The sequence below is a fragment of the Theobroma cacao genome, chromosome 10 (assembly GCF_053813885.1).
Source record: "Theobroma cacao isolate CCN51 chromosome 10, ASM5381388v1, whole genome shotgun sequence".
Classification (NCBI taxonomy): domain Eukaryota; kingdom Viridiplantae; phylum Streptophyta; class Magnoliopsida; order Malvales; family Malvaceae; genus Theobroma; species Theobroma cacao.
Window position 1 is genome coordinate 2,531,661 of NC_142648.1, and position 14,855 is coordinate 2,546,515.

General features: G+C 31.3%; 1 pseudogene; it reads right to left on the reverse strand.

Moving 5' to 3' along the window:
• Positions 1 to 1,856: 1,856 nt before the first annotated feature.
• Positions 1,857 to 2,608, reverse strand: LOC108663567 (zinc finger protein ZAT11 pseudogene; annotated as a pseudogene).
• Positions 2,609 to 14,855: the final 12,247 nt, after the last annotated feature.

The following is a 14,855-nucleotide window of genomic DNA, read 5'->3' on the forward strand; positions in this document are numbered from 1 at the left end:
GTGTGCATCCCTACTTTCAAAATAGATACCTTATTTTCTTATAAATATCTTTTTTAACATCTCCCTTTCCAAGTGAATGTAATAAGAAAAATTATTATCCTTAAGTAGTCTATTTTGATAGTATCTAAATTCGAGACTCTTAAATTATAATTGTAAATTCTAACTCTTAGTATTTTAATCATAAGTAATTTTCCAGCTAAATGTCTTTTAACAACTTGTCATGCCTTTAAAAAATGAAAACAACGAAAAATATAAAGATAAAAATAATTATAGACTTCTAGGGTTAGTAAAAATCATGTTTAAGATTTTATATTCTTAACATGGAAGAAGAGACTCCAAGAAAACAAGAAGCCCACAAAAGGCTGGCACTTCAGAACCCATTGTTGGCCTATTGGACACAAGAAAATGTTCAGTCCTGGTCAGACCCAATCGAAAGCCAGTTTGAACAAAGTCATTTTGTGTTCCAAAATCCAATAACCAAAGCATAACTTATTTGGTATAAGTAAGCTAAACAAGAAGGAATTTGAATTGCTTTCTTAAAATTGTTTATGGAGAAACTAAATCTGGATTTGATTTGTTATTGAAATGATGGGAGATGAACGGAAACATTAGATAAAAATTACTAAAAATTCAATGTATCTATATATTTGTTTAAACCTCTAAATTTTGTTAATTGTAAAGGAAAACATGAGATTATTAATTTTCTTTTTTTGGGTTGGGAACAAAAACATGGAGGAATGCCATTGATTTACACTCCCATTAGAGACATATAAAAATCTAATATTGATTAATTAATCCTTGGATTAATTATCAATTTATTTTTGTTTTGCATTGAGTTATTTAATGTGATATATATACTATTAAGAGTAACATCATTTTCTATAGGATAACACATGTTTCATTTCAATAAATAGCTCTCTCCATGGTTTTAAAACAAAAATAAATAAAAAGCATAGTATACTCTTCCTCCCCTTTTCATAATTTCCCTTCAACCCTATATTTTTTTCCAAAATTTCCAATACAGGTTGCCTAACTTCAGCTGAGAGACTAAGGATTCCATAGTTTTCATTTAAATGTAGGCAAAAGTAAAATTAGGAATTCCAATTACCCATAGAAAAGGCTTAACCCTTTGGCTTAAATCAAGTTATTCTTTTAAATTTGCAACTAAAAAATTTATTAGTCTCATCTATTTTACGTATCTTGTCCACTCCAAGAGGTTTTTAGCCAAATTTGAGCTTATTAATTGTAGTTAAAAAACTTACTTCAAGAGTTCTTTTTTAATGGAAGTGGGAAGCTATTGAAAAACATATAGCTAATTAACTTAATTTTTTTCCTTCTATTTTTTTTGGATAGCCTGGATTTCTTTGGGATTTGATTGAATATATATAACACAATTAACTAACAGAAAGAGAGACAAATTCATTTGTAAAGAAAATCTTTGAATTAAAATGAAGCTAGCATGAAACATGTGCTTTTAATTTCCAAGTAGGATCAAGCTCCTAGCTAGCTAGTTTAATTAATTTATAATATATATAAAGTCTTAAAAATATAGTAGCTATATAGCGTAATTTATCTACAATATCTGAAAGTCTAAACAAAAAATTGTGAACATTTACTTTTAATTAATTAGAGAAAAAGCAAGTTAGATCAAAACCTAGCTATAGTTTCATTAATTTTATTGCAAAGTCTTCATAAAATTCTTAACATTTACTTTTTAACTTTTTTTACCCATAGTAATTTTATCCCATTTGTAAATATTGATGTAATTTATGTAGCATCATCCTCACATCATGTTGATGTAATAAAGTAACGTAAAATGTATAATCACCAAAAAAATTGATTAAAAGAAAATGATATATAGTAATGTAATAATTATATATCTCTATCTGTAAATTAATGAACAAATATCAAATAGTACAAGAAAGAAACTCCTCTTCTCCCCCCAAAAGAAAAAAAAAACAAAAACTATGTAGCTAGGTAGAAGGAAGAGCTTAGAAGAAACAATCTATGGCTGGTGGAGCTGCCTTGCCAAGCTTAAACAATTCCAAATCATTCTCCAATGGAGTCAAGTTCAAATCCAAGCACAAAACCCTTCTGCTGTTTGATTTCTTCACAATAGGTGCCATCCCTACTGGCTCATTAGACAAACTCAAAGGACCATGCTGGTGGTTGTTCTCACTCAAGCCAGCCCTATGCCTCCTCATATGTCCCCCCAAGGCTTGCCCTATAGCGAACTCGAGTCCACAGATGGAACACTCATGTGTCTTAGGCTTGGCCGGAGGTTGGTTCTCCATGCCACCATCTCCCTCCGTCAACCTAGGCTTCTTGTGGCTGGCCCGGTGGCCTCCTAGAGCTTGGAATGAAGGAAACTGCCGGTTACATGTCTTGCACTCGAAGACCCGGCTAGGGATACTGTTGTCGATGACATGTTCGTACTTGTTTCCTCCTCCCTGTGAGAGGAGCATCAAGCAATTTGCCAGAGCAAAGCTGTTCTCAACCTCTGATCTATCTGAAAAGCTTCTCTTCATGGTGTGAAAATGTTGAGGTGTCGTGGGATCTACTTGTATTGTTTTCAAAAGGAAAAAGAAGTAAAAATGGGACTTTTGAGTACAAAGGGGTTTGGTGTATTTATAGGTTGGTTCGAGAGAAAGGTGAATTACTTTTGACTTTTAAAGTTGACCTTTTGGAATGACGTTTGTACCCTTGTTTACTTGTTTGATAAGGAAAATACAAGTGCTGGGGATTTTTCGGGAATAAAAAACAAATTTAGTTGGTCTGGTCTCGTCTGGTTTTGAGTGTAGAATCAGCCGACTCGTGTACACCCGTCAGCCTGACCGAGTAGCTGAGCCAAGCCTTCATGAGTTGAGCCGGAGTTTTTCTCCGAGTCTTGCTTTTAGAATCTTCAATCCTCCAGAACATTCTAACTTTATCGGCTAAAATCAGGTGACTGGTCATTCCCAATCAAATCTTCCCACGTGGATTTCATCGTCTCTTCGAGTGTTAGGTGGGGGTCGATGATTGGCAGCATCATTTTACTTATAGTAGGTTCGTTTTCATCTGGACTTAAGCCGACAAGTAAAGGATAGACTTAACCCCCGCTGGTGACTAGATGTTTGATGGGAATAAACTTTACATGATCTCACTCACACCTTTTTCTTTCTTTTTAATATTGCAAACCTTATCATAAATCTTCAAAAATCTTAAATTATATTAAAAAAAATTAATTTTTTCATCAAAGGATGTTTAAATTTAATTCTTTTAATTTTTATTTTTAAGTACTTAAATTAAGTTGGAAATGAATCTAATTTTTTATATTTTATGTAATTAAATAAATATTTTCTTTAGTAATTGGATTTGAATTTTATTTTTTATATTTTATTTTTTAAGTGCTTAATTTAAATCAGAAATGAGAATTCAAACTCATATTTTCATACTTAATTGTTTTCCTTTTTACGTATTTAGATAGAAATTTCCTTTCTAGATATGATTTGAATTTTTATATGCAAATTTCCACTAATTTTGTAGGGTAAACATGGTTAAAATGTGAATAGGAATATTATCCAAATTTGTGAAGGGGATTCCGTAGCAAAGTTAACCAACAGGAACTCGTTAAGTCTACAACCTGCTTTTGTATTCTTTCGTCATGGCTCATTAAATATTTCACTAATTCCCTATGCCTAAGTTTGTCGTGTCTAACAATTTACTGTACTTGCTTTTACTATTAGCGACGACGTCATCTTCCAATCGTGGGCACTACACTAATTCCCACGTTACTTCCGAGTCTAAAAAGTACTATTACTGACGTGTCAAAGACTCTAAAGTACAAATCCTTTTAGCGACGATATCCTTTTTATCTGTTTGACAAAAATTTCTTCCTTTGCGGTCGGTCTTTGATTTTGCTTAAAATTTCAAGAATTTTCATTAATAAATTATTTTTTTCACACAAAAATTTCATTTAAAAATATTTTTTATATACTATTTTCATTTTTTTTACATAGAACGAGATTCGTTAAAAAAATTTTTATTTCTATTTTTAAATTCAAATTTGAAACTTTTTATCACTTGATGCATCTTAATTAGAAACCAATGACTTTGAAATAAGTACGTTCCCAAGGAAAAGTATTTGTTGAACTAAGGGTTTTTGTGTTAAAGAAATGACTAAGAAAAGGATGAGCTAAGGAGGTGCCAAGTCGGTTCAACAAAAGATCAACAAACAACATAGGGGTGGCGGCCAGTCAACTATGTAGCTTATGCTGACTAAACCAAAAAGCCCTCTTAATTCTTTAATTTTATCTCATTAAGTTTGTTTGATTTTAGTGACTAATTTGTGTTAATTAATGACTTATTATAGTAAGCTCTTTTACTTGGCCAGGGTTTTCTTTGGTTTTAAACAAAAACAAGGAGTTTAGACACCAAACTTTACCCAAAATATTTAATTATAATTTATTAATTAAAAGGGTTTTTGAGTTTTCATAATAATTTAAATTAAATCCCTAAAAAAATTAATTAGAAGAATTCATAGTCAACACATCATCTCTTGTACTAAATTAGCAGCAAGAGTAGCAGTAGATATGACAACAAATCAGTAGCAAGAGTAGCAACAAATATGTTGTAAAATTTCTGTAAGGAACCTTTGATTTGTTGCGAGAGATGATGTGTTGATGATGATGTTCAATACAAAGATGGTTATGTATTAAATTTCTTTTTTCGAAGAGGAGACAAAAAAAATTGAGATTATTATCAATAATTGTCCATTTTTTTTCTTAATAAGAAAAAAAATTGGGAAAGGAATAGAATGAAGCGATTCCGTACACATAAAATTGTCAAATAAATTCCAAAAGATGGAAAATTTGAAAGGTTCATTTATATTTTTTCTATTTATTTATTTTCGTGTTAACAACTCTTTACTGTATATTTTGTAAATTGCCAGATATATGCATGCATGTTGCACAAGCCATTGACGAACATTAAAGTTTGATAATATCAATATTGAACTAATTTATATATGACGACTTTTGATTTGCTTGTACAGCCCATGTGCACGTTTCAAGTTTGTTCACTCTTTTTAAATGACTTTTATCTCATCATGTACGATCGTTGATCTAGATCTTTATCTATATCAAAAACATAATAAACTTATTTTTTATTCTTTCAAACCCCTAATTTTGGTGCAAGAATACCCTTTTTTTTTTTGTCCAATAAATGTGTTTGACTGTACGTACCTAATACTAATAAAAGCTATTCACATTTGAATTAATTACAATGGTATCATTTGTGAATAGTCGGGTTATGATATATATTTTTAAATTTTTAAAAGTCATATTTATACGAATGTTAATCTGTTGAGTAGAAAGATAGTGTATTAATTACTGAATTAAATTCTCGAGTGTAAATTGACTATAAATATTGGTTTAGAAATTTGAAATCTTATAGTGACGTCGCGTATATTGTTAACTTGTTGTTATAGTATTGCAGTATTAAAAAATTATTTGAGATTTTTATTTTATTTTATTTTCCCTTCAAAGTCTTAATTCTAGAAGAAAAATGAGAGATTCAATTTCCAAATTGCAGTGCCGTGAAGTACAATACACACAGTTTAATCTTTAATTCTTATCTCTTTGGTTGCTATACCTTCCAAGTCTTGGTTTACTTAGGCTTCATTGTCTTCACATTCAACAGCAAATACTATTTCAAAATTTTCCTTGTTTCAAGCTAACAAGTAAACTAAATTAATAGAAACAGTTAGAGGAATGACCAAAAGCAGCAATGGTTTTACTTGGAAAAAGAACTACCAAAGAAAAAGAAATAGTTGTATACTTTACTTTGCAACTTTGTTACTTTGGAATTTTCTCGATTATTATATACCTTACTGATGGAATGAAGTCTTAGTCCTTCGGCATATGGTATAAGGGAACCAAGTATTTGCTTTGGGGTGTGACATTTTGAAACTAAATTATAAAATAAAAAAGTCAACGACAAAAAACAATGGATACATCTCTCGTGTGTGTGTGTGTGTGTGTGCATATATATATATATATATACACATAATATTTATTTTTATAGTATTCTCTCGTTATCAATGATGGGTTTAAAATTTTACATAAAAAGTGATTAGAGGGTAATCATACAAGATCATGAATTTTTATATATAATAATAATAATAAAAAATTGAGTGGAAGCGACTGCTACTTCCGATCACCACTTTAGCTCCGCCTTTGCTTGTTCTTGTACTTAACGATATGGATAATACCTAAATTACGGATGTATACAATGTTGATATACACAAATCAATTTGTGAAATTAATATTATATATATGTACAATCGCATATCAATTTTATAATTAAATAATTAATAAGCAGTTGGGTTTTTTAAAGAAATAGAAAATGACTCTTGTTAGGATGCAACTAATGATCATTCCATGTTTGAGTAAATATAATAAGTAAGGGTTGGCTTATTTTGCTCATAAGATAACATAAAACAAGTAAAGAATTTATTGTTGACTTTTTTCTTGGGGAGTTTAATTAATTGATTGTATTATCATCAGCACTTACTTCACAAATCGATATATACCATGTGGTCTTAATCACAATAATTTGATTAAGTGAGATTAGGGAGATAACTTGTAGGCATAGTGAAAGAACAAAGCTTATTGCTAATCAAGGTAATCAGGCTTAATTAAGCCATTGGCTGGCAAACCAAGACTTTATCTTCCTTTGCTTGCTTGCCACTCCGTGTAGTGTACACCAATAGAAATTGTGTACTCAAATTGCTCAATTTGCAATTTTATATGAATAGCAATTATTTTTAATTATTTTTTGTACATATGAAGGCTAAGTTGCTCAACAAAAAATTGAATCTCTCACACGTCTGAATCGGATATATAATCTAAACACCCCAATCTAAATTTTTTAAATTAAAATCTTAATTAATTTTAATCATAAGAGTGTCGTATCGAGAGCATAAATAATTATTAAAATGATATACATAACGTGACAAAAATGTCTAAATATATTCTTGAAATTTTGTTACTAAAGAAAACAATAATATAAACTATTGATTTAAATCATAATTTTTTATATTAATTAATTGTATTTGGTGTAATAATAGGTGCATGCATTAATTCCGTTTCCTCAAAATAAAAAAAAATGTAATTTTTTCTTTCTTTAATTAGGTATAGCAACTTTCATATAAGAAGTGATAGATGAGATCTAAATATCTCCAAAAAAAAAAAAAAGGTGCTGGCAATGCCATTACCCAATTACCCATATCTATATAATCTTTTAAGTTTTTTTATTTATTGTTTTGGCTTGTAACACGTAGAAACAATATTCCCTTTTAGTTGCATTTATTAGATAAAATGAAAGAATTAAGTTATATATTAATTCCGTTCTTTAGTAGTTACTAATAATTTAAAGATGCCAATTTTTGACTTAATCTATGATCTATGGGTTCCAAAAAACAATGTGCATATAGCCATCTTGAATCATATATATTAGCTATATGATGCCATTTCCCACACAAATTTTAATTAATTTTGGACCATTTGGCCACCTATTCCTTTACGACAAAGGTCATCTTTATTGTGCTTAATTAATTAAGTTAAATCCCAAAAATTACATAAAATTTAAAATAGTTCTCACTAGAACCACCGTTGTATATTAACATAACGATACAATATTAAAAAAATAATAGACTTAATTGGTAAGTCGTTCATCCTTTACACTTCTCGTTGAAATTAATCGTCAAAAGATTGAATAATTATCGACCCATAATTCTCCCAACCTCCCCCTTTCCATGAAACTTCCTAATTAGTTAAAATAGACTGCAAGTGATGTGGTCCAATCAACAATTACTTAGTGGTTCACAAGAAAGAAAAATTTGCCAGTATTGTTGGGGTCAGAGAAAAGTAGACAAATCCTTGACTTCTTGCGTACAAACTTTCCATACGTTAAAGACCCAAATTGCCGTGAGTGACTGACAGGATATAAAGGAGAACGACTTGCTTCCCAAAAGTAGTTCTTTGAACTTGATGTTAACACAAAATTTTCAAGTGTTTTGGTTCGAAATTTCCCTAACAAAGAGACCCCAATGAGCAAGATCTTGAGTTAACTTGTTAAGCCTCTTTTTGGTCAAGTATACAAGTGGATTGATTAATGGACCCTTCCCCTGTCATTTTCCATCCTTTATTGACCATTTATTTTTGAAAGAATTTTTAGATTAATTTGTTACTCCATTTTCAAGAATTAAATTTATTAATTTTGGACGGCCAAGCCATTCCACCTAATAGTTTAAGTTCTACCATCTCGTGTTGTAACACTCTAAATTTTATTGTGTTCGAATATTTAATTCAGTAATTGATACATGATTTCATATTTAAAAGCGTAAAAATTTGAATTTCTCATTTCTGAAATAAATTCCTTTTAAAATTCTTTATGTAAATAACCATTGACCAAAAGCAATTAATTAGTTACCAAAGCATATTAATCTATAGTATAATTAGCGAAATTAGACTTTTAGGAACATTCTGAGCAAATTTATTATTATATAGGTTACTTATGAATCTAAATATTTTTCTTTAGAGTAGGTGAGTACACCTCTTGTTTGTTTAAGTAGGCTAGCCAAAAATATAACTTAAAAAGTCATCAACAATTAATAATAATAAGAGATAAACAAAGACCGCTATCTAACTAGCTAGCTACATATGTTATTGTGATTACCAATAGAAATTAGCTAGTTAGCTTGTGTTGGCATGTACTAATTAATATTAATAATCTTATCTACTTAGTATTCAATAACTTAAATATCTTGGGGCATAATAAACAATACCCAAAAAAGTCCCGTAATCACAGTGTTTAAGTAAATAACTCAATTTAATTAATTAAGGCAAGAGGCCATATAAAGGATCAATTCAAGTCTAACATTTTTATTCAAATTATTCATATATTTTGAATTATGACTCGAGATATCTGGATATTTAATTAAATGATTTGTACGATCTTTATTTCTCTCTATATATATTAAAAAAAGAGAGTTGGGTGATACCATCCAATTAAGTACAAAATCTTGGAATTTCATATAGGAAATGTGTAGCATACATAAGAAGAAATCATCAATTGGGAAGTCAAAGGAAAGTTTTAAAGTCAGTAATATGTTCAACGCATATGCTGACGAGGTTAATGGGCTTTTTTAAATTTCGACTGTGTAAGTTGCGGGGTTTTGTCTATGCATGAGTCTCATGGTTTCTAGACCGGCAACTACAGAGATTTTTTATATTAATTATATCCTTTCTCATACCTATGATATTAGGGAGAATACGATTTAAATTACATGATATTTGAACATAAAATTACTTAAAAATTAAATTGACTATCTGCTAGTTCACCTTTCTTTTTTGGGTGTGAGAAATTTCGGTTAAATAGATTATTTAATTATTTAATCATTCAAATGAAGATGAGATTAGTCTTATCTCGGTTTGCGAGTTTGATAATCACATCTTATATCGGATATGAATGTAATTGTTAAGATATATATAAGTGTCTAAGTTAATTATTACTAGTGGTTTGAATTTAAATTTTGAGAGTTACGTGGTTTAAATTTGAAAAATTATTGGGTCAATGATGATTCGACCCAGATGATTACAACAAAGATTATAAATTTTAAATTAACATCACTCCAAAACCATTCTTTATTGAAATTGATAAATTTACTGAAGAAATCAATCTCTTGATGGTATTATTCACATTTTACACTTCTTTAATTATTCATTTAATCTATCATCAAATATAAGAGCTTCGGAGTTATGTCTCGTATTATAAAATAAAATCTTATCTAATGGATTTGCACCGAGGAATGTAAAAGGAATATGTGGAAAACAAGCAATAAATTAATTAAATTTTCTAGGAAAATTGAAAATTCATAGCAAGTGATGTGAGGATAGAAACTTTTATAATTTCTCAAATGCGATTTGTTGCTTCCAGATTACCCAGCCTTTCTTGGAAAAACATATTAACAATAGTCATGCTTAATGTCACATTAGATGACTTCTTGAAGTGGCTAGAAACACTGCATTAATATAAAATTCAGACAATTTTTTTCCCTATAAGAGGGCATCGTTCTAGAAAATACCCCCTAGGGGGTTCAATTTCAAAAATCTCAATGCCGTGTAACTTCAGTTCAATACCTACTTCATAAGTCTTTATCCTTATTTGCTAGCCATGGAAGTCATGATTTACTCCCTCGATATTATCTTTTCATCATCAAGATTTTTCAAGGTGTAAAGTGGAACACATGTCTGCATTTAACATGATACACAAATACATTTAATAATCGAGTGAGTTTAATTTTAAACCGTGCTCACGTATATACTTAGAAATTTCGTGGTTGATTGCCTTCCAAGTGAGCTTGAAATATCTATATGACAGTCAACATCCTTTAGTAATTGTACGAACAAAATTTCTAGTTTCTTGCTAAGGGAAAGCTGAAGGTGACTGCTCATATTGTTTCCACTGGCAAGCTTACTTTGCTCATAAGATAAACATAAAAATGAAATAATCAATAGTCATTGACTTTATTGGCGACTTTAATTAAAAACAACTTGATTAATAAGCTTGAAAGGTTGAATCATTTTCACTATCACCATCATAATTAATTTACAATTTCTCATAGAGTTATTAGGGCACATTAAGCAAACCCTAATTCACTCAACATCATTTCTATATATAAAATTATTCTCCTACCAAGTTGTTTGTTTCTCAGGAAAAAGAAAAAACCCTTTATGAGGTTAAAGAGAAATTTTAATTTCAATAAAAATACTTCATTGAAATTGAATTTTCTTATAGCCAGAAGGTCAAGAAAGGTATTCTTCTTCTAGAATAGAGATTACCTTTTTTTTTTTTCTTTCTATGCGTAATGGTAAAAATCTAGAGCAAGCAAGAATTGTTTTTGATCTTACTGGGAATATTGGAAAAGAATATTCAAAGGTTAAAATTCAAATTTCTATAACAATGTGAAAAGGAAGGGTTTGGTGAGAAGAAATATTTGCTGAATGGTCTCTACACGCTAAGATTTTAGGGGTTTTTGTGGGTTGAAATTCTCCTAGTAGTAGACCAAATGTGCCAGCTTCATCTGGATATATTCTCGTCCATGTGCAGCCACCAAAGAAATATACAAAAAACTGATTTCACATTTAATTAATCTAGAAATTTAAATGTGTTTGCTGATCAGATTGGTGCCTTGAAAAAAAAAAATTGTGAAGGAAATATGACTTGATGAAATATTTCTACCCTTTTGTTTTAAATGTGTCTAGGAAGAATTTAGAACACTAAAAAAAAAAAAAAAACTAGCCATTTTCGACGAAATGGTTTTCGTCAGAAATAATTTATCAAAAATTCCCAACGAATAGTTGCATTGATCGCTACTGACGGAACTTTATCGAGTTTTTGATGGAATTGTTGTAGTCGGAAAATAGTCGGATAATTTCTTTTTTCTCTTTATTTCTTTCAAAATGCTATCATGATGAACTTGAATTATTCATATTCAAGATTTAATTTTGGAGTGACTTAAGAAGCTACGTGGACCATTTGACTGATTAAAAGGTAACATAATTTAATGTGAACATAAGAATCTCAAGTTCACAAGAAAAACACTACTTAGCTAACTAAACATCCCAATATGAACTTCATAATTTTAGGCAGAAAATCATATAAGATATTAATTACACGTGCATGTTTATCTTTTCCAAAAGGAAAACGTGTATTCTTAAATAAATTGTCCAAAAAATAAAAATTATTTCTATATCTGATAAACTTAACAAAAAAGTCAAAATCCGAAATAATATTCTTCAAAAAATTTTAAGTTATTGTGTTCACCTATCTACAACAAAGAGTATATACACTAAAATGTGTTTTTTTTTCTCAATATTTAACATTCGAGCATTTGATTTAATGATAAAATATCATGACGTTCGAGCAACGAAACTTTCTAGATGACAATGAAAGTATAACCGATGCAGCAGCCACAATGGAAGTTGTAAACACGGTTGATTTCTTACTTGAGTAATTAGTGGTGTTTGCTATATGAACATTTGATTGAACAATAAATGCATGATTTGAATTCTTACTTCTCTTAAAATTAAAAGAAAAAATAAAGTAGTGACGTATGAGCAAGGAAACTATGGTAATGAAAGTATAGCCGATGTAGCAGCCGCCGCCGTGGAACCTGTAAACACGGCTGATTTCTTGCCTGTATAATCCTATACATATCGTTGTCGATGACCCTGCAGAAGTTTTCTTTGAAATTTTTGATATATACAAAGAGAAAACGTAAGCATGCAAAACTAAACTAGTGGGCAGTGTGGCGAGTTAGGTTAACAAATACGAAACCTTATTCTCAGTACAATTGTTATTAATAAAAAGGTGAGTTGAATGGGAGAGGGAGACTTAGTATAATTAAAGAAATGGTAAACATGGAGAAGTCAAAGGAGAGGGTTTAAAGTCAGTAATGATTTCAACATCAGTGGTAAACATGGACGGTGCTAGTTGCAGTGTTCTTCATATTGGTGGTGTATTTACTTTGATCATGACAGTTTTGATAGATTATTAGTTTCAAATTAATAGGGTTTTTTGCCATTGATGACAGTTGGTGATTTCATCACATACTTAAGACTATATGACTAGGTAATATTGACTCTCGAAGTTCGAACTTGGTGGGAGCCTGTGAATGTGCTGCTCACAAGTCAAATTCTGGGTCCATTTTCTTGCCCCATTTGATAGGCAGTTTTAACCTACCAAGCCAGTATCAGGCTCAGTAGCCTAAAAGGAAAGATATATTTTTGAGTTCAAGATGTGACCACGTTCATGAGACCAGAACCAACTTTTCTGCAAGCCAAGGGAGAGTTCTGGATGGAGAATAAAAGGACGATTTCAAAAGTTTGGAAAATCTAATCAATCTTTTGATGTAATTCTTACCTAATACCCAATGTGTTCACAAATGGCTAACTTACACATTGCTGCTTCCCTTCATCCTTCCTGTCTACTTGACTTTTTCCACTGGTTATGAAGAACCAATCAACACCCCTTTTTTCCCTTCTTTTCTATGGTTTCATGCGGGATTTAATAGTTTCTAATGGCCCCAAAACTTGGAGTGCCAAATATTGTGACCTAATAAAGATTTTAAGCAGACCATGAATGGATTCCATGGAATTGTAGCAAATTCAGCTGCACATTTCCAAGGGCTGAATATACAAAAGTTATGTGCAAGTCTGGTTTTGGTTTCCCACTTCCAAGTTCATCTGGCACCTGTGCTCCTCCCAAAACCAGTGAACAAGAAAGTCCCACAGTCAAAAAGTGGAACACGAAAAAGGTTGCCTTTGGAGTGTCCTGTTAGGAGTAGACCAGTTTGCTAATATGGCAGATTGTTTAGGCAACCGCCACATTGGATCATTGAATCATTGAATCTAGTACTACGTCTGTAGTCATAGCAATAACTTTTAACTCTGTTCAACAGTCCCCCCTGCTTTCTTCTGACCTGCAAATGCTTAATCATCTTTGACTTCATGGATTATGACATTTGAAAAGAGAAAAGGGAGGGTTTTGGTCGCTTTCCTAATTCTAATGGCGTTTTAGGTTAATTAGGATAGAACTAGGCAATCTTTTTTCAATCAAGATACTTAACACATTAGCATCCTTCATGCCTAAGGTTTTGGCAAAGAACAACATGATCGAAAATGTGAAGCTTTAGCCTGTTACCAGTTTTCCTTTGGATGTATCAACATTTAGGCTGAAACTACCAAGCTTTAAGACTAGACTTTATTTAACATAAGATGGCTTTTTCTTTCGCGACTGCTGCTGCAAACGTAAGCCGCATGTTTAAGGTCCAAGAGCAATAGCTAAACAAGCCTTAATCTCGTCACCAAGGTATACCATCCTCCCTATCTGGTCATGGGGTATGCACGCCTCTGTACATTAACTCAGAATATGATGTTAAGCAGTAATAGGGATGACGAAGTGATTTTGGTGGAAAGAGGGCATCCTGAAAATTGCTCTGCTACCAAACAGGGAAAGAACATGTCATTTAGCTAGTTAAAAATGCAATAGTTTCATGATTTCCGGATACTGTTGAGTGCTGCCCCCAACCGCAAACAGTGAAAGACATTCATTTTGAATAATTCATGTTAAATTATGCACCAAGGAATTTCAGAGCAGTTTTCAGTTTTAAATCTCAACAATCACATCAACACAACAACAATAAACCCTGAGATAATCTCCACCGAAAGATTGAAAATCACATATCAGTACAGAAGTAGGCAAAAGCACTCATCATGTAATCTAGAAGGAAAAGTAGACATCCATTCTGGCACTTATGTCACTGCTAGAGCTTCAATTAGTAGCACGCAACCAATGCTCGAAACATATTTACATAAGTGCCAAACCATTTTTTCTCTCTCTTTTAGGATTCAGCACTAGATTCTGACCTTACCACTCTGATTTCGTACGACTCCTAAGCACTGCTTTGTACTGGTGCCACAATATTCAGATGCACGTGGCATAGGAACTAGGAGGCCACCAGATCAGCAAAGATAACTAGATAAGAATGTCCACGGTTTTCATCATCCGATGTTCTTTAGATATCATTCATGACTTCACGTTTTTGTCAAGAAGAAAATCTGAACCAGTAGACAATACTTACATAATTAGCTGCCAAGCATTGAATCAGACATGCCTCATCTACATGTTTGAACCAATTCCCAAACTTATACTATCAATCAACATTCAACATCATTGTGATGTGAATAGAATTTGTCTATAACACATTATTAACACAAAATGGTACAAACACACCTGCAACCAACAATCCA